Source organism: Danio rerio, chromosome 8 (assembly GCF_052040795.2).
Source record: "Danio rerio strain M-AB ecotype USA chromosome 8, GRCz13ab, whole genome shotgun sequence".
NCBI lineage: Eukaryota > Metazoa > Chordata > Actinopteri > Cypriniformes > Danionidae > Danio > Danio rerio.
The window spans coordinates 4,540,972-4,567,498 of NC_141028.1; the positions used below are offsets into that span (position 1 = coordinate 4,540,972).

The 26,527-nt window shown below is 34.2% G+C and overlaps 2 long non-coding RNA genes across 2 annotated transcripts in view; one reads left to right on the forward strand and one right to left on the reverse strand.

Annotated features, from left to right (window-relative positions):
- Positions 1-1,228: 1,228 nt before the first annotated feature.
- LOC147842515 (uncharacterized) overlaps positions 1,229-26,527 on the forward strand; it is a 199,899-nt gene continuing 174,600 nt past the window's right edge. Inside the window, exon 1 of the long non-coding RNA XR_015497526.1 lies at positions 1,229-2,709. This is a non-coding gene — a long non-coding RNA (uncharacterized LOC147842515). The remainder of the gene's footprint in view (positions 2,710-26,527) is intronic.
- LOC147842516 (uncharacterized) lies at positions 2,246-26,421 on the reverse strand. The gene is made up of 5 exons (XR_015497529.1): positions 26,211-26,421; positions 19,371-19,512; positions 6,690-6,747; positions 3,244-3,367; positions 2,246-3,125 (listed from the first exon to the last, which is right to left on the reverse strand). It is a non-coding gene; the product is annotated as an uncharacterized LOC147842516 (long non-coding RNA).

The window sequence follows — 26,527 nt, forward strand, 5'->3', positions numbered from 1 at the left end:
TTAACTTGATAGCGTATTAGTCCTTGTTTTATGGAAAAAATAATTAAACTTTGGTGAATTAAGTTTGTGCTTAAAAAAAGAAATCTTAGTCAGGTAATAAAATAATTCTGCTGGCTGAGCTAGATTTATTTTTGATTCCCCCACACACCAGTGTCTCATCAGCATCTTTATATCTTATTCACCATATGTAAATATATTTAATGGAGAATTTAGATCTTTTTTTCTTTTTTTTTTCTTTTTGGCCAATTTGTTTGTTTGCCAAATAAAAAAGGGCATTATTTATCATTTCAGTAAAATATACAAACAATCTTAAACAGATTTACTTGGAAGAAAAATAACACAAATTTGGTGCGTTAATGTTTAAAACAAGAAATATTATCAGTAATTTTGCTTCTGCTGTAAAAATATCACAGCTTATGAATGTTTAGTTATCTAATGGTTATCATAGAAAACAACAACGAAATACAACATGCACTGAAATCTGAAGCTGGACAGAGCAGTACATCACTTTCTAGTGTTCCAAAGTAAAAATGATTTGTATTTTTGTCTAAACATTCTTGAATCAAGGTGTAGAAGAAAAATTGTGAAAACCAAAGTCATTATTTATTAAACTATATAAAAACTACCTATATCATAGTCATAAAGGATGATTGTATGGTCACACTATATTCTGATGGTCCGTTTGTTGAAATTAAGTTACATTGTATCTACATGCCAACTTATTCTCATTTGATTATAAGTAGACTGTTGGGGTTTGGTGTAGTGTGAGTTGACATGTACTTGCAAAGTTTCTTATAGTTTGTTGAATGTGTGTTAAAGAAGCTGTCTCAACAGATATTAAGCAGACAGTCTACTAATACTCAAATGGACCATCAAAACAAAGTGTTACTATCGTAACTTATGGAGATGCTTACCAAATAGGATTGTTTTAATAAAATGTTTGTCAATTTTCTTATACTATACATCTAAAAGTCTTAAATCAAGATGCATTAACTTGATAGCGTATTAGTCCTTGTTTTATGGAAAAAATAATAAAACTTTGGTGAATTAAGTTTGTGCTTAAAAAAGAAATCTTAGTCAGGTAATAAAATAATTCTGCCGGCTGAGCTAGATTTATTTTTGATTCCCCCACACACCAGTGTCTCATCAGCATCTTTATATCTAATTCACCATACATAAATATATTTAATGGAGATTTTAGATATTTTTTTTATTTTAATTTTTTGGCCAATTTGTTTGTTTGCAAAATAAAAAAGGACATTATTTATCATTTCAGTAAAATATATAAACAATCTTAACCAAACAGATTTACTTGGAAGAAAAATAACACAAATTTGGTGCATTAATGCTTAAAACAAGAAATATTATCAGTAATTTTGCTTCTGCTGTAAAAATATCACAGCTTATGAATGTTTAGTTATCTAATGGTTATCATAGAAAACAACAACAAAATAGAACATGGAAATACATGCAGCAACATGCATGCAGCAAACACTGAAATCTGAAGCTGGACAGAGCAGTGCATCACTGTCTAGTGTTTCAAAGTAAAAATGATTTGTATTTTTGTCTAAACATTCTTGAATCAAGGTGTAGAAGAAAAATTGTGAAAACCAAAGTCATTATTTATTAAACTATATGAAAACTACCTATATCATAGTCATAAAGGATGATTGTATGGTCACACTTTATTCTGATGGTCCGTTTGTTGAAATTAAGTTACATTGCATCTACATGCCAACTAATTCTCATTAGATTATAAGTAGACTGTTAGGGTAAGGTGTAGTGTGAGTTGACATGTACTTGCAAAGTTTCTTATAGTTTGTTGAATGTGTGTTAAAGAAGCAGTCTCAACAGATATTAAGCAGACAGTCTACTAATACTCAAATGGACCATCAAAATACAGTGTTACTATTGTAACTTATGGAGATGCTAACCAAATAGGATTGTTTTAATAAATTGTTTGTCAATTTTCTTATACTATCCATCTAAAAGTCTTAAATCAAGATGCATTAACTTGATAGCGTATTAGTTCTTGTTTTATGGAAAAAAATATTAAACTTTGGTGAATTAAGTTTGTGCTTAAAAAAGAAATCTTAGTCAGGTAATAAACTAATTCTGCCGGCTGAGCTAGATTTATTTTTGATTCCCCCACACACCAGTGTCTCATCAGCATCTTTATATCTTATTCACCATACGTAAATAGATTTAATGGAGATTTTAGATCTTTTTTTTATTTTAATTTTTTGGCCAATTTGTTTGTTTGCAAAATAAAAAAGGACATTATTTATCATTTCAGTAAAATATATAAACAATCTTAACCAAACAGATTTACTTGGAAGAAAAATAACACAAATTTGGTGCATTAATGCTTAAAACAAGAAATATTATCAGTAATTTTTTTGCTTCTACTGTAAAAATATCACAGCTTATGAATGTTTCGTTATCTAATGGTTATCATAGAAAACAACAACAAAATACAACATGGAAATACATGCAGCAACATGCATGCAGCAAGCAATGAAATCTGAAGCTGGACAGAGCAGTGCATCACTGTCTAGTGTTTCAAAGTAAAAAAATTATTTGTATTTTTGTCTAAACATTCTTAAATCAAGGTGTAGAAGAAAAATTGTGAAAACCAAAGTCATTATTTATTAAACTATGTGAAAACTACCTATATCGTAGTCATAAACATTACTTAGTACAAGTAAGGTGTACCTAATAAAGTGGCCAGTGAATGTATCTCTTATTGAACAGATTTCGTATTTTGTGATTCACAGGTGTTTTCCACTTATTTACAATTGTGAATTGCATTATGGGATGTTGATCTCTGCTCTGTCGACGTTTAATGTTGAAAATTAAACCCTACAGTTTAACAAAATGATTTTTATTGACATTTTAGTAGTTGGAAATGATCTACCTGACCCCCCCGCTCCCTCTATTCTTCCCTTCTTCCTCCTCATTCCATGGTTGGGCGACACAGCGGCTCAGTGGCTAGCGCTACTGCCTCTCAACAGGAGGGCCAAAGGGGTTCTAATTGAGCCAGTCAGCACTCCCTCCGCGAAGTTTGCATGTTCTCCTCATGTTCACGTGGGTTTTCCCCGGGTCCTCCGGTTTCCTTCCACAGTCTACAAACATGAACATAAACAAATTGTAAGAACAGTCACAAGCACTTAACACATATATACTGAATCAATCAGAACCAACATATTAGCCAAAGCATAATCGGGGACACTCGAGAAGTACCTGATCTTGTATCCCTCCTAATGCTCATTGACCAGGCGAGACCCTTGGACTCATCTATCTCCGAGCTCAGGGTTCTCTCCTGGGACAGCATGCCAAACCTGCTAATATCGAGCAAGTGTGAACTCTTGAAATAACAGAAAATGTGCTGCCGCTTTATTACAAGGACTTTGTGGAGTACTATAAAACACCAACACAGACTATATTTCACTTTAAACTATTAACAATTATAATAAAGTTCAAGGATGAAAGTTGTCAGAAGAAAGATTCATGCCCCATGATGCGATTCAAAGCATAAATAAACACTTAAAAATAACATGAATCACATGATAAGGAAAAATTTCTATTTTTTTACAGTGTAGGATGAAGCACATGTTTCCAATGGGCCAAAATACTACCATCTTCAACAGTGTAGACCAGCACTGCACAGCATTTCACAACAAACACACTCCAGAAACATGCTGTGTTTTCATTCAACTGATTTGCGTCTTTTTTAGACACAAGCAGACTGAAGCTGACAAGTTAGCGGCGTGTCAATCACACCAGAGGATGTTCTCTCGGCTTGTTTTCTTCCGGCTCTGATCCTCTGGGAGTTTGCACTAACCAGCATGGCCCTGGGCTTCCTTTCAGGGGCTGAGGGCCTGGAGTGCTGCTGCTGTTTTGCAACAGAGACCATACAAAACCATCCGGAGCTGGACCGAATTACCAAGTCAACACTGAAGAGTGCTTCTGTTTGGAGTACAGCTCCAAATCTGGGATTCTGGGGCTCAATCCAATTAAGTGCAGCATGACAGGAGCTAATTTAAAAACAAATGCAAAACAAAAGCAAACAAGTGCAAAACAGAGGGGAAAAGTCGAGAAACAAAAAACACCCCGTTGCCAAAAAATGCTAAGTTTCTGTCTTGTTTCCAGCCCAAGTATAAAAATATTCTTAAATCAAGAAGCATTTTCTAGACAAGTAAAAATGTTTTGTTTTCAGATGATCAAAATAAAAAAAATAATCTGCCAGTGATGCAAGCAAAATAATATTGTTTTTGTTTTGAGCCGCTGTGGGGTCATTGTGCTTGTTTTAAGGTAAAACTCAATTAATTTTTATTTATTACTGAAAACAAAACAATATTTTTTATTTGTCTAAAAACATTTCTGTGTAAGCAAATACAGAAAACAAAATGCAAAACAAATATAAGCAAATATAATTAAAACGCCCTATAAATAAATAAATAAATACAATGTTAATAAATAAATTAGATTAATTAATTAATTATTAAAATAAATAAATTGAAAAATAAAAAATAAAAATGATAAATACCACTGAAAAGTGTGAAAAAAATAGAATTAAAAAAATTGATTCTTGAAAAACAAAACAATATTTTTATTTGTCTAAAAATGTTTTGGATAAGAAAATACAGAAAGCTAAATAGACAATAAAACAAATATAAGCAAGCACAATAAATAAATACTTATAAATAAATAAACATTTAAAATAAAATTAATAAATTAAATAAAAGTTACTTAATTCATTATTTAAAATTTAAAAAATTAAAATTAATGTATTTTAAAAAATAAGTAAAAAAAATAAATATTACAGAAAAGTGGAGGCAATTAAAAAAATGAAAAAACTTATTTCTGAAAAAAAAACATTTTTATTTGTCTAGAAAATATATCTATATGATAAAATACAGAAAAAATAGACAATAAAACAAATATAAGCAAACACTATTAAGAAGCCATATAAACAAATAAATAAATAATAGTACAATTAACAAATAAATGAATACATAAATGAATAAAATGTATTAATAATTATTAATAAAAATAAATAAAAATTATAATAAATAAATTAATTAAATTAAGTATTAATTTAAATAAATCAAAGTAATAAATAAATAAATAAAATGTAAATAAATGAATAAATAAATAATTAATATTACTGAAAAGTGAGAAAAGAAAAATAATGGTTTAGACCACTGAAATCTATTCTGCCTTGTTTTTATTATACAAATGTGCTAGTTTTAAAGAAAAGCTTGCTGAATTTTGATTTATTTCTGAAAACAAAACAATATTTTTTATTTGTCTAAATAAATTTCTGTATATAAGCAAATACAGAAAACATAATAAATTTATAAATAAATAAATAAAATTAAAAGAAATGAATGAATGAATGAATGAATGAATGAACTCATTCATTCATTTATTTCTTTTAATTTCATTTATTCATTCATTCATTCATTATTTATTTATTTAATAAAGTAAAAATTTACATAAATAAAATACAAATAAATGAAATTAAAATAAATAAATACAAATAAATACAATATAATAAAATAAATAAATAAATAAAATTAAAACAAAATAAATAAAATGTAAATGAATATAGTTAAATAATAAATAGATAAAATTAAATAATTAGAATAAATACATTTTAAAAATAAGGCGCAGTAGTGCTGTCGCCTCACAGCAAGAACATCACTGGTTCACTGGTCAGTTGGCATTTCTGTGTGGAGTGTGTTTGCGTGTATGTCCTGGTCCTCCAGGTTGAGCGTTAGTAAATATTATATAGCGGCAAGTAAATATTACTGTTAAGGAAAGAAAAATATTAGTTTAGACCACTGAAAATTCTGTCTTGTTTTTATTATACAAATGTGCTCAATTTTGGCTAATTTCCCTTGTTGTATAATATACCAGATATAAACACATACTTATTTTAAGATGCGCTGCAGCATTTTCTGCCAAGTTCTCTAAGTGTGTTTCTGAAAGATGGGTCACATTTACTTTCCGCATTAATCAACTTTTGTTGACACAGCTGATGTATTTAACCCAGAATATTGCTTTAAAGCAGAGATTAGCCTCTTAAACGGCAGTGTTAAGACATTGGCTGCGATGGCAGTCTAAATCTCAGCAGACAGAGCAACACTCGCAGCTAATTAACCCATTAGACTCAAACATGTTTCCCAACATGCACTTGAGATCAGTTCCTATCAGAGTTTGCCAGCGGAGAGGCCCTTTGAAACGGAGCCTCTCAACTCTTCTGAAGAGCGTCCCAGACGGTTCCTTTGGTATTTTCCTATAAAAAAAAAAAAAAAAAAAAACAGCACCGTTTCCTCCGCATAAACCTCAGTTTGTAAACCGCCGCGTTCCCACTTCTTCCTGGTGGTCATTTAAATAAGAGGGCGACCTGAAAAAGAGCCGACGTGACTCATGGAGACGTGGGAGAGGAAAGCATGACTAAGATGACTGAACAATATCAACCACAGATGAAAGTGTCTCGGCTTTTTATCCATTACCTCAAACAGACTCCAGCCTGGAACCAACCTCAGCAAACACCTCCGGAGTGAAGAAGTCACAAACCACGCAGCAGATCTGAGCTTTAAGAGCTTTTCCGTAATTGCACAAATATGACAGAATGTGAGAAAATAAGACAACAGAAGTGCTGTAAAAATCAGGCTTACCTTGATGTTGATCCAAAGCCCTTTTCAAGAATGTTCGTGATGTTGTTATTTTTCCATGCTGCTAAAATGACAAAGAAACCAGAATGTTGGAGATGAGTAGAAATAAATATATACATTTCAGTCTTATTTAATTCACTGTGGCAACACGGTGGCTCAGTGTTTAGTTATCTCACAGAAAGACTGGTTCGAGTCCCAGTTGGGTCAGTTGGCATTTCTGTGTGGAGTTTGCATGTTCTCCCAGTGTTTGGGTTTCCTTCAGGTGCTCCGGGTTCCCCCACAGTTCAAACACATGAGGTATACATGTGAATTGAATGAGCTAAATTGGCCGTAGAGTATAAGTGTGTGTGTGAATGAGAGTGTATGGATGTTTCCCATATATAAAGTCCAGCGCAGAGCGTGTTAGTTGTGTGCCTCACTTACACACTGCTTAATACAAACAGGATGTACAGCAGTACGCAAATATCTTTACAAATTAAAAAAAAAAGAATTAAAGGATTAAAATAATATAAATAAATGAATGTATAAATAAATAAATAAATAAAATTAAAAGAAATGAATGAATGAATTAATTAATTCATTCATTCATTTCTTTTAATTTTATTTATTTACTTGTTTATTTATTAAATAATTAAAGTTAAATTTAAATAAATAAAATACTAATAAATAAAATACTAATAAATACAATTCAATAAAAATAATAAAAATAAAATAAAATAAATATAATTAAAATGAATTCAATTAAATAATAAATAAATAAAATGAATTCATTAGAATAAATAAATTTTAAAAATAAGGCGCAGTAGCGCAGGTAATTTAAAGTCCAGCGCAGAGCGAGTTAGTTTTGTGCCTGGCTTACTCACTGCTTAATACACACAGGATGTACAGTAATACACAAATATCTTTACAAATATAGAAAAAAATTAAAGGATTAAAATATTATAAAAAAAATATTATTTTCTAGCCTTCATAAATATAAAAACATACTTTCATGCCTTCTTCATCTCAGGGAGCTTTTTCAGTTTATTCATAACAATTTGCTTTTGTATAATGTTATTATTATTAACAGTATTATTTATTATATCCATATTTATATTTGTTTTATTAAAAACGAGCTTTAATTTTCCCACCTGTCAGGTTTTAGATGATATGGGGCACAGCATGTGTGTTTGGATATAACTTATAATATATGATATAACTTGGGTTTTTTGACCACACTTATTGTTATTATTGTTTATGTATTCGTTTGCTGGAAATTAGAACTGAATTTAAAAATAGTTTTAAAAACAATTCTTTGAGCTTAACAAACTAAATTAACTATGCAGGCTAATGGATGTCTGTGCGTACAACACGTTTCCTTATCCAGAGAGTGAAAGTGAAAGTAAAAAGATGAGGAGGCTCATTTCTCATTCTCGAGCTGCAGATGCTGTTTAACTGTTTTCTCGCTAGTGAAGCGCTCAGTTTTTCCACTTACAAAGTCTGCCATGTACATAGCAAATGCACCATGGCGCAACGCAACTGGCTCTTAAAGGGAATGGGAGATGAGACTCGGATTGTTTTATTCTCAAAACACACCTATAACTCAATAAGAGGATAAGCTCAACCCTGTTAGACCATGCGCCACGATGCAAAGCAAATTTTTCATCCCTAAAATAGCAAAAGAGGATTCTGACACGCCCTTAATGCTTTTGCTCCCTGTGCTTTGGACTTTACGCATGGATTGTCAAAATAGAGCGCTTTAGGTTTAAAGCTTGGGATAAATTACTTTCAAAATGCATACAATCGTTTTTTGAAGAAAGAAAAGGGGATATAATTTGAGAGAAAAACAACGTTTTTCAAGGTTAAAAACAAGGACAACTTTTTTTGTGTATGTCTGTATGTGGGGTGAAATTATGTAACAGATTCTCAAACAATGTCAGGATATTAATAAGTTTAAAAAAGTTGCATAAATATATATTAGTAAAGAAATATAATGATGAAGCTGACTGAAAAAGTATAAAATGAGTGAGGTATGATGAAATTTTGATTAATGGCTGTTTCCGGTACTGTTTATTTTTTAGGGTCTACGTTATAAAATGTAAATGTGCAAATGGAATCAAACAAATAATTTGTCAAAGATGCCAAAAGGATAAAATATGTCTCATGTAAAAAGAAGAGATACAGTTGAAGTCAGAATTATTTGCTCCGCTGTTTATCCCCCCCCCCACCCCCCCCCCCCCCCCCCCCCCATTTTATGTTAAATGGAGTGATTTTTTTCAACACATTTCTACACATAATAGTTTTAATAACTCATTTTTAAATAACTGATGTATTTTATCTTTGCCGTGATGACGGTGAATAATATTTGACTAGATATTTTTCAAGACACTTTTATACAGCTTAAAGTGACATTTAAAGGCTTAACTGGGTTAATTAGGTTAACTAGGCAGGTTACAGTAGAGTAATAAGGTAAGTCATTATAATGATGGTTTGCTCTGTAGACTATCAGAGAAAATATAGCCTAAAGGGGCTAATAATTTTTACCTTAAAATGGTCTTTGAAAAAATGTAAAACTGCTTTTATTTTAGGCGAAATAAAACAAATAAGACTTTCTCCAGAGGAAAAAATATTATCAGACATACTGTGCATATTTCCTTGCTTTGTTAAACATCATTTGGGAAATATTTAAAAAAGAAAAAAAAATCAAAGGGGGTCAATAATTCTGACTGCAACTGTAAGGAAAAGAAAAATAAGTTTAAGTAATTGATGAATGATGTGTGTGTAATGGGGTAGGAAAATAATAAGCTTGTGCTTTTTGTTCATTTTTGACGTTGTTAAAAAAATTTTGTTGAAGATATTTTATGGATTATATTTCTGTTCGAAAATTTAAATCAAATCAAACAGAGCTGCTGTAAGCTCACACCGGCTCGGTATAAATGCTTGAAAATTATTTAGTTGAAAATATCCATTAGAAACACTAAAGTAATGAAAAAGTCATCAGATGTGATCAGTTACTTTACTTTTATAAAGTAATCTATAAGGTACACGACTTATTACATTTCAAATAGGGTCATATGTAATCTGCAGCGGTGGAAAGAGTACTGAAAAATCATCCTCGAGTAAAAGTACCATTACTTGCCTAAAAATGTAGTGTGAGTAGAGTAAAAGTATCTGTTGTAAATATTACTCAAAGTATGAGTAAAAAGTAGCCCTTTCAAAAGTACTCAAGAGTAGTGAGTAGTGAGTATTACGCTTTTAAAAGCTGATGCATTTAAATGTAATTTGTGCATGTGTGCGTAAACGAAACATTCTGTAGTGCATTGAGTTATTGACCAGCAGGCACACATCATCATAATAACATTAGGTTAGATTGTCTAGCCAAGTTAAGGACAACGTTATTTGTTCAATAACAACATCAAATGACGTCGATATTTGGTTGACTTTAGGTTGTGTTGGAAAGTGACCAAAATCCAATGTCGAGCCAACATCCAACGTCATTTTGGCATCACATGCTGACACTTCCATGATTTTCATTATAAAACAAAATGCAACATCCCCATGACACCAGGGTACAACTTCATTTTGACAACATGCTGACGTCTTGTGACGTCTTAAGGCCATTTCGATCATCATGCAGTAAACATCCGTCAATGCATGTAAAGATTATGGACATCTTGTACACTTTTAATGCTGCCAAACAGTTTGCTGCAATTAAAAAGCGCACATGTTTTGAGGTAGCGTTGTGTATCAATTGGGGTTATTTCGATACCAGTGCTAAATCGATACTTTTAAAACGGTACCGGTGACAAAACAGTGCCTGAACCGGTACTCTTTAGCCACAAAATTATTTGACAAACAATATATATATTTTAATCATTAAAATTGAACAATATAAATGTATATATTTATAATAAGTTTAAAGTAAACATCAATTCATATATTATATATTTGAATTGCATTAATATATTTCTTTTGACCGACCCTATTTTGAAGTAGTTCATTATGGGGCGATTTACCTTCTATGTGTGATTTGATTAGACAGGAATCACAGGACTGATTTTTCTAATCCCCATAGACAAGAATAAAAAAGTAGTGACTGAAGGTTGAAGGAAAGTAGTGGAGTAAAAGTACTGATTACTGCACTCTAGGGAAAGTAAAAGTACACATTTTTAAAACTACTTACTAAATTACAATTCCTGAGAAAAACTACTCGATTACAGTAATTTGAGTATTTGTAATTAGTTACTTTACACCACTGGTAATCTGTAATCCATTACATTTCCAAAGTAACTTCCCCAACAATGGTAATTTTTTAAATGGGGGGAGTGCAGTACTTTTTTAACTTCTCAAACAGCTCTAAATGTTTTTTTTTTTTGGGCTGAACTATTTCTTTAAAAACCAAGCAAGGCGCTCTTTTTCAGTGGATGCTCTAAAGATCTCAGTTTTGTTTGTAAGACTATTCAGGTCAGTCTTGCCACGGGCGCCCCCCTTGGGCCTCACTAAACCGTGCTACATCAGGTGGCTCGGTGCACTTTTTTTTTTTTTTTTGCAAGTACCTGGACTGAACATGCCAGTTTCTATAAATGTTTGCAAGAGAAAAAAAACCTGACAGGTAAAAAAGAGCTTTTGATGGGATAAGGAGGACAGTGAGAGAGCGAGGCAGGCGTGCGTATGTGAACTGTGGTGCCAGGCCCCTGGTCACAATCACACAGATTTGCATTCCACTCTAACAGGATATTGCCCAAAGTCCCCCTGAGGAGCTTAGCCGTCGTGTTGGACCTGAACTCCCAGTGTGCACCACATCTCACACACACACACACATATGCATACACATACACACACAAGCAGACAGTTTTTCTCTCTCTCCTGCCCTCCCTTTTCTTTCTCTCACAGCTTAATCCCCTCTGTCTCCTTTCTTTTCTTTTAGCTCTTTCAGTTTTTAACTCTCACACTCTTCATCATCTCAGCTGCTCGGCCCTCCACTCGTCTTCTGGTTTAATTAGCTTACTGGCATGCATTACTGCAGTTATGCTTGTTTAACTTTGGTTTAAATAATGGAAAGTTATGTTCTGTCATCATTTAAGTAGCCTTTACTGGTTTCAAACATTCATTCATTATTAAAAGCACATTAAAATACAACCAGAGCTGACCAAAGTGTTGTACTTGCGGCAAATACAAAAATAAAATGCATTATACTGAGAACAGATCCATGAAATATACTCAAATACTCAAATTTATGAGTTTCTTTATTTTCTGTATTTTCCCCGAATACACCAGGCACAACGACGCCCTTCCTGCTGCAACCCATCACTGGGAAACATCCATACACACTCATTCACACACATATGGACAATTTACATTTAGTGATTTAGCAGACGCTTTTATCCAAAGCGACTTACAAATGAGGACAGAGAAGCAATTTACACAACTATATGAGCAACAATGAATAAGTGCTGTAGGCAAGTTTCAGGTATGTAAAGTGTAAGAAGCAAAACATTTGTCATTTTTTTATTTTATTTATTGATTTATTTATTTAATTCATTATTTTTGTGGTACAGTTAGCGGTGGAGCCAGAGAGGCAATTGCAGATTAGGAAGGAAAGTGGAGACTAAATAGTTTAGTCGTTTCTTGAAGACAGCGAGTGACTCTGCCGTTCTGATGCAGTTAGGGAGTTCATTCCACCAACTGGGCAGATTGAACGTGAGAGTTCAGGAAAGTGATTTCTTCCCTCTTTGGGATGAAACCATGAGGCGACGTTCATTCACAGAACGCAAGTTTCTGAAGGGCACATAAATCTGCAGAAGTGAGGGCAGATAAGAAGGAGCAAAGCCAGAGGTCGCTTTGTCAGCAAACATCAGAGCTTTGAATTTGATGCGAGCAGCAATTGGCAGCCAGTGCAAACGGATGAGCAGCGGAGTGACATGTGCTCTTTTAGGTTCATTAGAGACCGCTCGTGCTGCTGCGTTCTGAAGCAGCTGAAGAGGTTTGATAGAGTTAGCTGGAAGCCCGGCTAGTAGAGAGTTGCAATAGTCCAGTCTGGAGAGAACAAGAGCTTGAACAAGGAGTTGAGCTGCATGTTCAGATAGGAAGGGTCGGACCTTTCTGAAGTTATAGAGTGTGAACCTGCAAGATCGAGCAGTAGAAATGTGGTCAGAGAAGTTTAGTTGGTCATCAATCGTTACTCCAAGGCTTTTCAGCATTTTGGATGCAGTAATGGTTGCCCCGTCCATCTGGATTGAAAAGTTATGATGTAGAGTCGGGTTGGCAGAAACTACAAGCATTTAGCTTACCCAATTCACCTATATCACACGTCTTTGCACTGTGGGGGCAACTGGAGGAAACTCATGAGAACACGAAATGAGACACTGCACATAGAAATGCCAACTGACCCAGTCGAGACTCAAACTCATTGCACCACCGTGCCACCCAGTGTTTTTTTAATATATGTAAAAAAATATATTTTTGCAACCTTTTAATCCTTCATAACTAACGTGCTCTAGAGCAGCCTTTAGCTGGTCGATAGAGTGGTCTATTTCAGTTCCTCAAAATAGCAACACGCCAACAAAGCGCCTTACAGTGTTTTTGGATTGCTTACACACTAAAATGAAAAGTAGTACACTATTAGCAAAACCTTACACTCAAGAAGCAAAACATCAGCCCATGTTTGCACAACTATAAGCACATTGTCAACCTCACACTTGTTGCAAAACTCTACACACAGTGATTTGTAAAACTCTAAACACACTTAACATACGTAACACACACAAATCTATTATGAAGTCACTTCCTTGCAATACCAAAGCATTGACTGTCAAACTACCGCACCATCCAACCAATAGCTTCAACACAGTCATCAGATGTGCAAACACTTGTTTGCTTAGTTGTAGACACACCAACCAGTGTTTACAGTGTTTTTGGATTGCTTACACACTAAAATTAAAAGTAGTACACTATTAGCAAAACCTTACACCCAAGAAGCAAAACATCCGCCCATATTTGCACAACTATAAGCACATTGCCAACCTCACACTTGTTGCAAAACTCTACACACAGTGATTTGCAAAACACTAAACACACTTACCATACATTACACACACAAATCTATTATGAAGTCACTTCCTTACAATACCAAAGCACTGACTGTCAAACTACCGCACCGTCCAACCAATAGGTTCAACACAGTCATCAGGTGTGCAAACACTTGTTTGCTTAGTTGTAGACACACCAACCAGTGTTTATAGTTTTTTTTTTTTGGATTGCTTACACACTAAAATTAAAGGTAGTACACTATTAGCAAAACCTTACACTAAAGAAGCAAAAAAAGCCCATATTTGCACAACTATACGCACATTGTCAACTTAACACTTGTTGCAAAACTCTACACACAGTGATTTGCAAAATACTAAACACATTTAACATACATTACATACACAAATCTATTATGAAGTCACTTCCTTACAATACCAAAGCACTGACTGTCAAATTACTGCACCGTCCAACCAATAGGTTCAACACAGTCATCAGATGTGCAAACACTTGCTTAGACACCAACCAGTGTCTAAGCATTATAAAAAGCAGCAGGTGAGTTCATCGGTATTCAAGCACAATGAAAAGAGTTAGAGAAAGAGTAAGCAAATCAGCAAATTGATCATATGCAATACATTGTTGTCTGGGACAATGTGTCTTTCCACCACTCTGCTGATTCAGAACTGGTTTCAGCAACATCCACATTTCACCGTCATATATCTTCCACCATATTCTACATTCCTCAACCCTATAGAAGAGTTTTTCTTGGCATGGCGGTGGAAGGTGCATGATCTCCATCTCCAGGCTGAGGTATCCCTCATCCAAGCCATGGAGGAGACCTGTGACCAGATGGAGGTAGCAGCAATACAAGAATGGATTCGTCATTGAAGACATTTCTTTCCAAGGTGTCTTGCTAATGACAACATTGCCTGCGATGTTGATTAAATTCTCTGGCCAGATCCAGCTAGGCGAAGAGACAATGTCTAGTGTATTTTTCAACCCAAGCTCATTCTGAAACGTAGTTTCTGGAGACCGTGAAATACGCCCCGGGAGGTACGTATGGCTGCATTTAATTTTTTAAAGTGAACGCTACGGGGCGGTGTGGTGCCCTTCCCTTTCGCGCTTGCTGGCTGACCGCTTACCTCCGTGTGGAGGGCTTTCCCGCTGCAGTCAGTTTGTCCGGTCAGCTCATCGTGTCCATCGGCGGACTTCAGATGCAGAGAGGAGGAGTTGACAAAGGCGTCCCGGTTCGAGTCCGGGGAAGAGCGGTTCCAGAAATCAAGTAAGACGAAAACCGAACCCAAAAAATAAAGTGAACGAGTTCATGACAGGGTGAGAACGCGGTGAAATCTGAAAACGTGGTAAAAATCAGACAAGAGCTTTTCTTTTCCTAGAAGGCTTTTGTAAATCGTCGGTTGGGTTTAGGGAAGTAAGAGGGTGGGCGGGTCAATCGATAAAATTGGTTGGGTTTAGGGAAGGAGGAGGGTGGGTCAGTGGATTGGCCGGTTGCCCAGTTGGCTATTCAGTCAGTCAGACAGACAGTACCTACCGGGACGTATTTCGCAGTCTCCAGAAACATCCAAGGGAATACGTTTTCAGAATGAGTCTAGGTTGGAAATATTCTTAAGAATATGATGTGTTCTTTGAAAGAGTGTACTTGCATTGTGCTGACTTTATATTGTTATAATATAGTTTATTGCAATATATGTTGGTGCAATGTATCGTACAACAAAAAAACATATTGTGACAGGCCTATCAACACAACTCTTGGGTATTTTTGGGGACAACTTAATTGTTTTATGTTCGATCCACTTCAATATTTAAAACGGAGTGGCTATTTGCAGTAAGTGTAAATGGCCCGCCTTGTTGGCAGAGGCTATTTAGTTACTTCGGCCACGATAGGTTTAACCAAGGTCAAAACTGTCATGGCGAATCATGGGATTGATCAGACATTGGATGCGGTGAAGCGAATCAGAAGAACACATTATCCTGCTAATTTCTTCCAAGTAAGTTCTGTTTTTAACTTTATTGCATTTTTTATAGTTCTGTTCAGGTCCGGATTGGCCAATCAGGTGGACCGGGAGAGTTCCCGGTGGGCCGGTCCATTTTTTGGCCATGAGCGCCGGTGTTTCTAGCTGCTTGAACTCTCAGCAGTCGCACTTTTTTTTCATTTATTTATTTACTTGACCATAGCCTCACTCTTTTTATTCATCATTTTGCCGCAGCTCCGCTTTTCTTATTTATTGTCTCGCAGCCCCATGAGCAAAATGCAGCCTGCAGGGTAATGATGATGTAACTGTCATTCTGGCCATACAAGAGCAACAGCGCCATTATGGTCCAGTGTAGTAATGGGTCGTTCATGAACGATTCGTTCATTTTGAACGAATCTTCAATATGACTCGGGAACTACAAGTCCTCTGAGGGAGTGATTCATTCATCCGAGCGCGCGCACACTTGTGCAGGCGGTATCGTTCATTTCAAGTCTTCATCACAATGGCAGAGGCCAATCATATGCATTTAGAGCTGGAAAAAGAATTGATCCGCTCACCTCTCAAGTCCTCTATCGGGTCTGAGTCACTCGTTCCTCACGGGCCAATCATACACGTTTAGAGCCGGAAAAAGAATTGAACTGCTCATCTCTCGACTCCTTGGGTTTGAGTCATTCTGTCACGTAAACGATCATGGCTCCTATCAGCTCAGACTGTTCATTGATTAAGATTATATGTGACTGTCAGTGTAACGTAAATGAACCCCTGACATTTGAAGACATGAAGAGGTGAGCTGAGCAAAGAGACAACAATACCTTCATAGACAAAAGAGCAGGTAAACATTGAATTATTATTTTCTCCTTCTTATATTCTATTTATGACTTATTTGTCGTGTGATCAACCTTTTGGGCTAGTTGTAGATGTGTTTGGAAGCAATTCGTAACATTTTAATAATATTTTGGCAAATTAAACCAAATGAACGAAATGACTTGAAAAAAGATTCGTTCATCTTGATGAACGAGACTCAAAGATCTGAGTCAGTAAAATGATCCGAACTTCCCATCACTAGTCCATTGGTCAGCACGTTGCGTTATGCTGTCGTCGAACCATGTTCGATCCTCACCTGAGTAAATCTTTTTTTTTTTTTCATTTTTATTGTTAAGACATATATTCCATTTTTTTAAATAATTATATTTATTGGATTTTCACTATAATACAGACATAACAACACTTCTTCAAAAGATACTCACACAACAACAACAAAAATAATAACACAGAACAATGTAAAAGAAAAAAAAAAGGCTCAGATTACCTATAAAACAGCACTACCCCACATTAAACAGATCAGAAAAAAAGAGATAATAATAACATTGTATGTTTTTCAGAAAACAATAGTTACAATATTCCTTTCAGCATGATAGGGCAAAGACTAGGTTCCAAATAGTCCAAGTATGGAGTCCAAACTTTAAAAAAAAAAAATTCAGTTTTTTTTTTGTGTAAAACATGGGTAAGATGTTCCAGAGGAATCAACTCAAAAATTATCTTGTGCCAACCTTTAAGTGATGGAGATTTATCACTAATCCAATTAAGTAAAATATTTTTTTTCTGGCAGCAAAAGTCAGTATATTATACAATTTCTTATTAGCCGATGAAAGAATGCGTCCATTAGGTATACCCAAAATCAACGAAACTGGGTCTAAATCCAACGGCATGTTAAATGTTGAACATTTGAAGTTCTAAAGCAGCTGTTTTCTTAAAAAAGACGTGATAGTGTAATTAGAAACTGACTTGGAAATTACCTTATTTTAATATAGTCAGTCGTGAACTGAGGTGGGCCGGTCTAATGCTTGAAACTCCAGGGCTGAAAAGGAGTCCCACTCCGTCCCTGGTTCTGTTATATGTTTTTTAACGGCCATGGATGTTACAAGTGCTATTATGTGTTTAGCTGGTTATTTTCACGTCATGGAAAATGGCGTGTCATGTTTTGTAATGTCATGCTAATAACAGGGATGATAAGAATCATGATTTGCATTACTGAATTGGCGATATACATTGGAAAAAGCTATTAATGTAACACAATGAGTTCTCCCTATATTACTTACAAACACAGACTATTGCATGCAATGAAAAATCTATATTTTAAGTGCGTTTTCCAATCTCCAATTAGCTGCCGTACGCTTCCTAACAGTGCAAACACTATATGATTAATTTTTAGTGTAAATAGCATCATGCTTTTAGTAATATTGCAATAGCATATACCTTCTATGAACACAAAGTGTAAATAGCATATAATTTCTATAAGCACTGAGTACAAATAGCATCTACTATACTTTTTGTTGCTACATTGTGTAGCATCTGATGCTATTTGAACAGTGTAAATAGCATCTCTTGCTATTTGCACTAAGTGCAAATAGCCGCTGCCTTTTTAAAAACAATTACGTTAACTTAATCTATTTGTGTTGGGACAACATGCAGTAATTGTGTGAAACACTGCGCTGTTTGTCAAAACTACACTTATAATAGTATGCATTGCAACGTGCAACTTTAAAAGTGATTTTCTCAGTATTTATTTTATTAAACCCTCAGATTCCACATCTGAAAAGATTTTCAATTATTGAAAGAGGAAAACAACACACACACATAAACACACGCACACCATTAAGTCCACATTCAGTCTTCAGTCATGACGGAAACGTGATTCAGAGGCTGCAGTCAATGTTTTTACGAGTTTTAATTCCATATACTGCCACAAAACCAGCCCCCACGCAGCTAGTTGAGAAACAAAAACTCTCTCTGTCCTATTCTCTCACACACGCACTAAAGCACAAACTCACTTTGTCTTTGTCTCAAACACACACAAGCACAACCCGCCCTCTCCCAGAGCATCTGGTCTTGGGTAGGGCAGCATATGTTTTAATTTTGATTGACTCACCTGTCACCTATACTGCCCTCCGCATTGTTACCCCTCAAACGCACACACATAGATCTCACCCCCCTTTTTTTTGCTGCCCGTAAAATACCTCTCCGTTCCCCCCCCATCCTGCCAAACGCAGGCCATTAACCATTTCCTACGAGCTGCTGCTGGTAAAAGGAAGGAAACAGCATGCCAGGCTTTCACACAACACGGAAAGTTCTGCGCCCTTGAAGTCCGGCAAGCCAGGCTAAAAGTCACGCTAATTGACGGGTGAGCTTAATTCAAATGAGCCCCTAACTAAAAAATCGGACTAGAAAGAGTGGGGCGACCTGCGATAGGGCGAAACTTTTCAATCGGCCAACCACTTTGATGTGCTCGACGCTTTTCATCAGTTTCCTCTCCGCGTATGAAAAAGCCATTTCAAGTACAAAGGCTCGTGAGCACATTTGTAATTTGTCTCCTCTTTCGAGAACAAATGGACGTGGCAAAAACCATTTTGCCTTGTTCTGGAGGAAAGGAGAGAGAGAGAGAGATCTGAATGAAAGTGCATATGAAAGGTGCGACAGAAAGAGACGAGAAGGGGAGCACGCTTTTTTTTTTTCACTCGAGTCAAACCCCATTTCACATCAGGGCTGCTGTAACACCTCGTCCGACAAAGACGGACATAAATGAGGAGGGTAGAGAGGTGAAAAAACAGGGGGTGAGCGAGAAATAAAGGTCCAAATCCTTGACTGTGAAAACTGTGGAAGTGCATGCACGCCTTGTTTGGCTAATCACCTGGAGTCTTGTAAAATGCGAGTCCTCGGAGCTTATGATTTCACACCCCGTGAGGCAGGGGAGATGAGTGTGAATTGAAGGAGGACGGATCCACGTTCCCCAGGCCGTCACACCGGAGCAGGGAAGTCAAGACCACCGGCTCCTGGATTAAATAAAAAAAGGTCTGGATCAGTCATCGAAACCCACACAGAGAGATGCAACAGAGTCATGGTTGCTTACTGTAAAGCATGTGCTAATTTCATTCAGAGGGCCTTCTGGAAAACCACGGTGATAAATGCATTGGCTCAAACCGACACATAGCAATCACACTGAAAGAAAAATGATCACTTACTTAGATTTTTGTCATGTTACTGGTCTAAATGTTTAAATATTCTTAAATCAAGAAGCATTTTCGAAACAAGCAAAACATATTTATTCTCATCATACTGCAAAAAAAAAAAAAAAGAAAAAAATGTTCTTCTTACTTGAATTTGTTGTCTTGTTTTAGTCTAAACCTTCTTAAATCAAGCATTTTCTAGAAAAGCTAAACATATTGTCTTGTTTTAGGAAATAATATGTCAACATGAAGTGAGTTTTTTCTTAAAACAAGCTAAATATTCTAAAACAAGATTAATTTGCTTACCCCATTGACAGATTATTTTGCTTGTTTTAAGGAAAAACTCACTTAATATTGGCATATTATTTCTGAAAACAAGACAACGTGTTTTGCTTGTCTAGAAAATGCTTCTTGATATAAGAAATTTTGGTAACACTTTACAATAAGGTTCATTAGTTAATGCATTTACTAACATGAACTAATCATGAACAACACTTGTACAGCATTTATTAATCATAATTGAACATTTACTAATGCATTATTAACATCCAAGTCCATGCTTGTTAACATTAGTTAATGCACCATGAGTTAACATGAACTAACAATGAACTACTGTATTTTCATTAACTAACGTTAACTAACATGAACAAATACAGTAGTAAATGTATTGTTTATTGTTTGTTCATGTTAGTAAATGCATTAACTAACATTAACTAATGAACCTTATTGTAAAGTGTGACCGAAATTTTAGATATTTAGACTAGAAACAAGACAAAAAATCTGAGCCAGAAAAGTATTTTTTGCAGTGTAGCAATCACACTGCAGGAAAAATGGTCCCTTACTTAGATTTTTGTCGTGTTACTAGTCTAAATGTCTAAATATTCTTAAATCAAGAAGCGTTTTCGAGACAAGCAAAACATGTTGATTTGTTTTATGAAATATTATGCTGAAATTAAGTGAGTTTTTCCTTAAAACAAGCACAATAATCTGCCAATGGGATACGCAAAGTAATTTTGTATTACTTTTTGATGGTAGATTATTTTGCTTACTCCATTGGCAGATTATTTGGCATTTTTAAAGGTAAAACTCACTTAATTTAGCATATTATTTTCTTAAAACAAGACTATTTGCTTGTCTAGAAAATGCTTATTCTTGATTCAAGAGGTTTTCCATATTTAGACTAGAAACAAGACAGAAATCTAAGTAAGAAAAGTATTTTAGCAGTGGACATGTGCTTCTGTGACACAACTGCTCATTTCTGTAGTGTAAATTCACTTGTTACATATATAACATTATTTTATGTTCACTAATAGTTTGTTAAAGTGAATGTTTCCCCAAAATGACAATTATGTCATCATTTATTCTCAGCAATCACACTGCAGGAAAAATGATCACTTACTTAGATTTTTGTCTTGTTACTAGTCTAAATGTCTAAATATTCTTAAATCAAGAAGCATTTTCTAGAAAAGCTAAACATATTGTCTTGTTTTAGGAAATAATATGTCAAAATGAAGTGAGTTATTTTGCTTGTTTTAAGGAAAAACTCACTTAATATTGGCATATTATTTCTGAAAACAAGACAACGTGTTTTGCTTGTCTAGAAAATGCTTCTTGATATAAGAAATTTCAGATATTTAGACTAGAAACAAGACAAAAAATCTGAGCCAGAAAAGTATTTTTTGCAGTGTAGCAATCACACTGCAGGAAAAATGGTCCCTTACTTAGATTTTTGTTGTGTTACTAGTCTAAATGTCTAAATATTCTTAAATCAAGAAGCGTTTTCGAGACAAGCAAAACATGTTGATTTGTTTTATGAAATATTATGCTAAAATTAAGTGAGTTTTTCCTTAAAACAAGCACAATAATCTGCCAATGGGATACGCAAAGTAATTTTGTATTACTTTTTGATGGTAGATTATTTTGCTTACTCCATTGGCAGATTATTTGGCATTTTTTAAGGTAAAACTCACTTAATTTAGCATATTATTTTCTTAAAGCAAGACTATTTGCTTGTCTAGAAAATGCTTATTCTTGATTTGGGGGTGTCAATGGTTACACAAGCGCCCTTCTTACTGTGAGGCGACAGTGCTAACCACTTAGCCACTGTGCCGCACTTTTCAAGTGCTATTCAAATATAATAATTTTGGCTCATGATTAAGATTCAATGCCATACATTTTAGGGATTATCTTCTAAAATCGCCCTTAAAACGTCAGTAAAGCATGCAAAAACCATTCATCTTTAAAGCTCAAGTCACAAATTAATAATTTCTGAGATTTATACATTTATACACAAACTTGTTGACTGACTGGCAAGAGAGTTTTCTACATGTGTTTAAACCATGAGCATAACATGTTTATCCAATGACACTGCAAAAATTACTTTCTTACTTAGATTTTTTTGTCTTGTTTCCAGTCCAAGTATCTCAAAAGTCTTAAATCAAGAGAATTTTTTAAGACAAGCAAAATATATGGTCTTGTTTTAAGAAATATTATGTCAAAATGAAGTGAGTTTTTCCTTAAAACAAGTTAAATAATCGGCCAATGCGGTAAGCAAAATAATCTTACGTCAAAAAGAAAAGCACGATTATGTTGCTTACCGCATTGGCTGATCCTTTTGCTTGTTTTAGGGTAAAACTCACTTCATATTAGCATATTATTTCTTAAAAACAAGACATTATATTTTGATTGTCTAGAAAATGCTTTTTGATTTAAGAGGTTTTCCATATTTACACTAGAAACAAGACAAAAATCTAAGAAGAGCATTTTTAGCAGTGTGCTTGCATTTTGAAATACATTTGTTTTGCTTACCAGTTAATTTGGCTTGTTTTATGAAAAATTTGTTGAATATTTCATCATTATATCTGAAAACAAAATAATTATTTTTACTAGTCTAGAAAATGCTATTTGATTTAAGACACTGTAGATATTTGCACTAGAAAAACTCAAAGTAAGCTTCTTTTTTTCAAGTGTTATGTAAATATAATACATTTGCCTCACTATTAGGATTCAATGCCATACATTTTAGGAATTATCTCCTAAAATCTGTATTAAAAGTCAGCAAAGCATGCACTAATCATTCATCTTTAAGTCAAGAATTGATAATTTTTAATATTAACACAAGTATAAACAAGTTTCTAGATTGACTTGTAAGAAAATTATCTTCATTTGTTTGAACTAAAAGAGCAAAACATGTTCCGCTAATGCCGTAAGTCAAGTGCATTGCAAAAAAATAAATGTTTTTCTTAATTAGATTTGTTTTGCTTTGTTTCTAGTCTAAATATATAAACATTCTTAGATCACGAAGAATTTTCTAGACAAGCTAAACATATTGTTTTTTTTTTTTTTTAGAAAAAATATTTTTAAAACTAAGTGAGTTTTTCCTGAAAACATGCTAAATAATCAGCCAATGCGGTAAGCAAAATAATCAAGTCAAAAAGAAAAGCACGATTATGTTGCTTACCGCATTGGTAGATTATTTTGCTTGTTTTAAGATAAAACTCACTTAATATTAGCATATTATTTCTGAAAACAAAGACATTACATTTTGCTTGTCTAGAAAATGCTTCTTGATTTAAGAAGTTTATCATATTTAGACTAGAAACAAGACAGAAATCTAAGTAAGAAGAGCATTTTTGCAGTGTGCTTTCAATTTGAAATACTTTTATTTTGCTTACCTATTAATTTGGCTTGTTTTATGGAAAACTCACTTAATATTTATTATTTCTGAAAACAAAATAATTATTTTCACTAGTCTAGAAAACGATACTTGATTTAAGACATTATAGATATTTGGACTAGAAAAACTCAAATCAAGCTTCTTTTTCAAGTGTTATGTAAATATAATACATTTGCCTCACTATTAAAATTCAATGCCATACATTTAGGCAATTACATATTAATTTAGCTTGTTTTATGTAAAACTCACTAAATATTTACTTATTATATCTGAAAACAAAATAATAATTTTCACTAATTCAAAAAACACAACTTCATTTAAGATAATTTACATATTTTGACTATAAATAAGTTTCCCAGAGATGGGTTGTGGCTGGAAGGGCATCCGCTGCGTAAAAACTTGCTGGATAAGTTGGCGGTTCATTCCGCTGTGGCGACCCCGGATTAATAAAGGGACTAAGCCGACAAGAAAATGAATGAATGAGACCATAAACAAGCCAAAAACTTAAAGCAAGCTTTTTTTTTTTTCAAGTGTTATTCCAGCCTGATCTCACAAAGAAAACGTAAGTATTTTACATTTTGTCAGTTTAGTGGCTAATTCATACATTTTCATACGATTTTAAAAAGGAGGCGTGGCACCCAACACCAACCGTCATTGGGTGATGAGCAAGTCGTACTAAACTGTACGAATTAGATTGTCCGAATTGCGTTGGTTATTCAAATACAATACTTTTTTTGGCTCACAATTAAGATTTAATGACATACATTTTGGGAATTATCCCGTAAAATCTGCATTAAAAAGTCAGTAAAGCATGCAAAAACCATTCAGCTTTAAAGCTCAAGTCACAAATTGATCATTTCTAAGATTTATAAACCTATAAATAAGCTAATAGACTGACTTGAAAGAGAATTTTCTTCATTTTTTGAACTAAAAGAGCACAACATGTTCAGTCAATGACACAAGTACTTTTTGCACTGCTTTTCTTACTTACTTAGATTTTTTTTGTCTTGTTTCGAGTCCAAATATCTGAAAATTCTTATATACTCTTGTTTTAAGAAATAATGAGTCAAAGCGAAGTGAGTTTTTCCTTACAACAAGCAAAATAATCTGCCAATGCGGTGAGCAAAATGATATTATGTCAAAAGGGAAAACAAGATTACTTTGCTTATCCCATTGGCAGATTATTTTGCTTGTTTTAAGGAAAAACTCACTTAATATTGGCATATTATTTCTGAAAACAAGACAACGTGTTTTGCTTGTCTAGAAAATGCTTCTTGATTTAAGAAGTTTATCATCTTTAGACTAAAAACAAGACATAAATCTAAGTAAGAAGAGCATTTTTGCAGTGTCCTTTCATTTTGAAATACATTTGTTGTGCTTACCTATTAATTTGGCTTGTTTAAAACTTACTTAATATTTATTTATTATTTCTAAAAACAAAATAATTTAATTTACATATTTAATTTACATATTTAGACTACAAACAAGCCAAAAACTTAAAGCAAGTTCTTTTTTTTTCAGTGTTATTCAAATACAATTCTTCTGGCTCATGATTAGGATTCAATGCCATATATTTTGGGGATTATCTCCTGAAATCTGCATTAAAAAGTCAGTAAAGCATGCAAAAACCATTCATCTTTAAAGCTCAAGTCACAAATTGATCATTTCCAAGATTTATAAATCTATAAACAAGCTTGTGGACTGACGTGCGAGAGAGTTTTCTTCATTTGTTTGAGCTAAAAGAGCACAACATATTCAGCCATTGGCGCAAGCCATAGGTACACTGCAAATATGCTTTTCTTACTTAGATATTTAGATTTGTTGTCTTGTTTCTAGTCCAAATACCTAAAAATCTTAAATCAAGAAGCAAGCTTTCTAGACAAGCAAAGGATATAGTCTTGTTTTAAGAAATAATGAGTCAAAATGAAGTCAGTTTTTCCTTAAAACAAGCAAAATAATCTGCCAATGGGATGAGTTAAATAACCTTATGCCAAAAGGGAAGACAATATTATTTTGATTCCCCCATTTTCAGATTATTTAGCTTGTTTTAACGAAAAACTCATTTAATTTTAGCATATTATTCCTGAAAACAAGACATTATGTATGCATTAAAATGCATCTTAATATAAGAAGTTTTAGATATTTGGACTAAAAACAAGACAAAAACTAAGAAAAGCATTTTTGCCATGTAGGATTATTCAACCAATGGTATGTTTAAGGAAACATGTCTGAAAACAAGCATGTTTGCAACTGTTTTGACATTTTCACAACACTTAATTACATACATCATCTTCAATGCAACTCTATAGGAAGGAACAGCATGAGTGTGCGTGCATGTGTATATGTGTGTGTGCACTGAATTGCTGAGATAGCTTAACGATCATCGTCTCCCTAATTATTAAAAAAAAAGACTTGCCATCAATATCTAAATCTGCATTTTTGAACCATATCCCCCCAAAAGAAAACTTCAATATCTTTTTGATCTTGCTCTGTTTTAATTGTGCCCCTGTATAAAAGGTATAAACAGACAGCTTTCGCTCTACACGTTAATGGGTATTTGCAGGAGAGAGGGGAGTGTGTGCGTATATGTGTGTGTCTGTGTGTGTCTGTGTGTGTGCGGCAACCAGAGCTCTCGGAGGAGAACACTGCTGTAATTATAAAAGGAACAAAGCACTGGAGACTAAAAACACATGAAAGGAAAAGAAAACATACAAGCCAATCAAGGCGCTCACAAACATGCTCTCTCATGCACAAATACGCACACCGATACACACGTATTCACTCTCGGTTTTGTCCAGCAAAGTTGAATGATCAGTCGCAATGCTGCTTTATCTGTCACAAAACTCACCGACAGATGCACGTCTATGTTTTGTGTACATCGGAGGTCCTTAATTGATTGATCTAGTACACGCATTACTCAAGAACCGATCAGACAACCCTCTTAAACTGTCTTCTCCCAGAGGAAACGATAAAACCCTAAAAGCAGGAAGGAAGTCATGAAAGAAACAGGTCTGGATAAGGTGGGGTCACTATGACACGCACACACACAGGTTTTAGTCAGAGAGTTCAAGAGGGAATACGACTACCTGGGTGTTTTCAACCATATTTGGCCATTTTAAAGAGGCTGCTCACAAGAAAAATGTTGATTTTGTCAACTTTTACTCA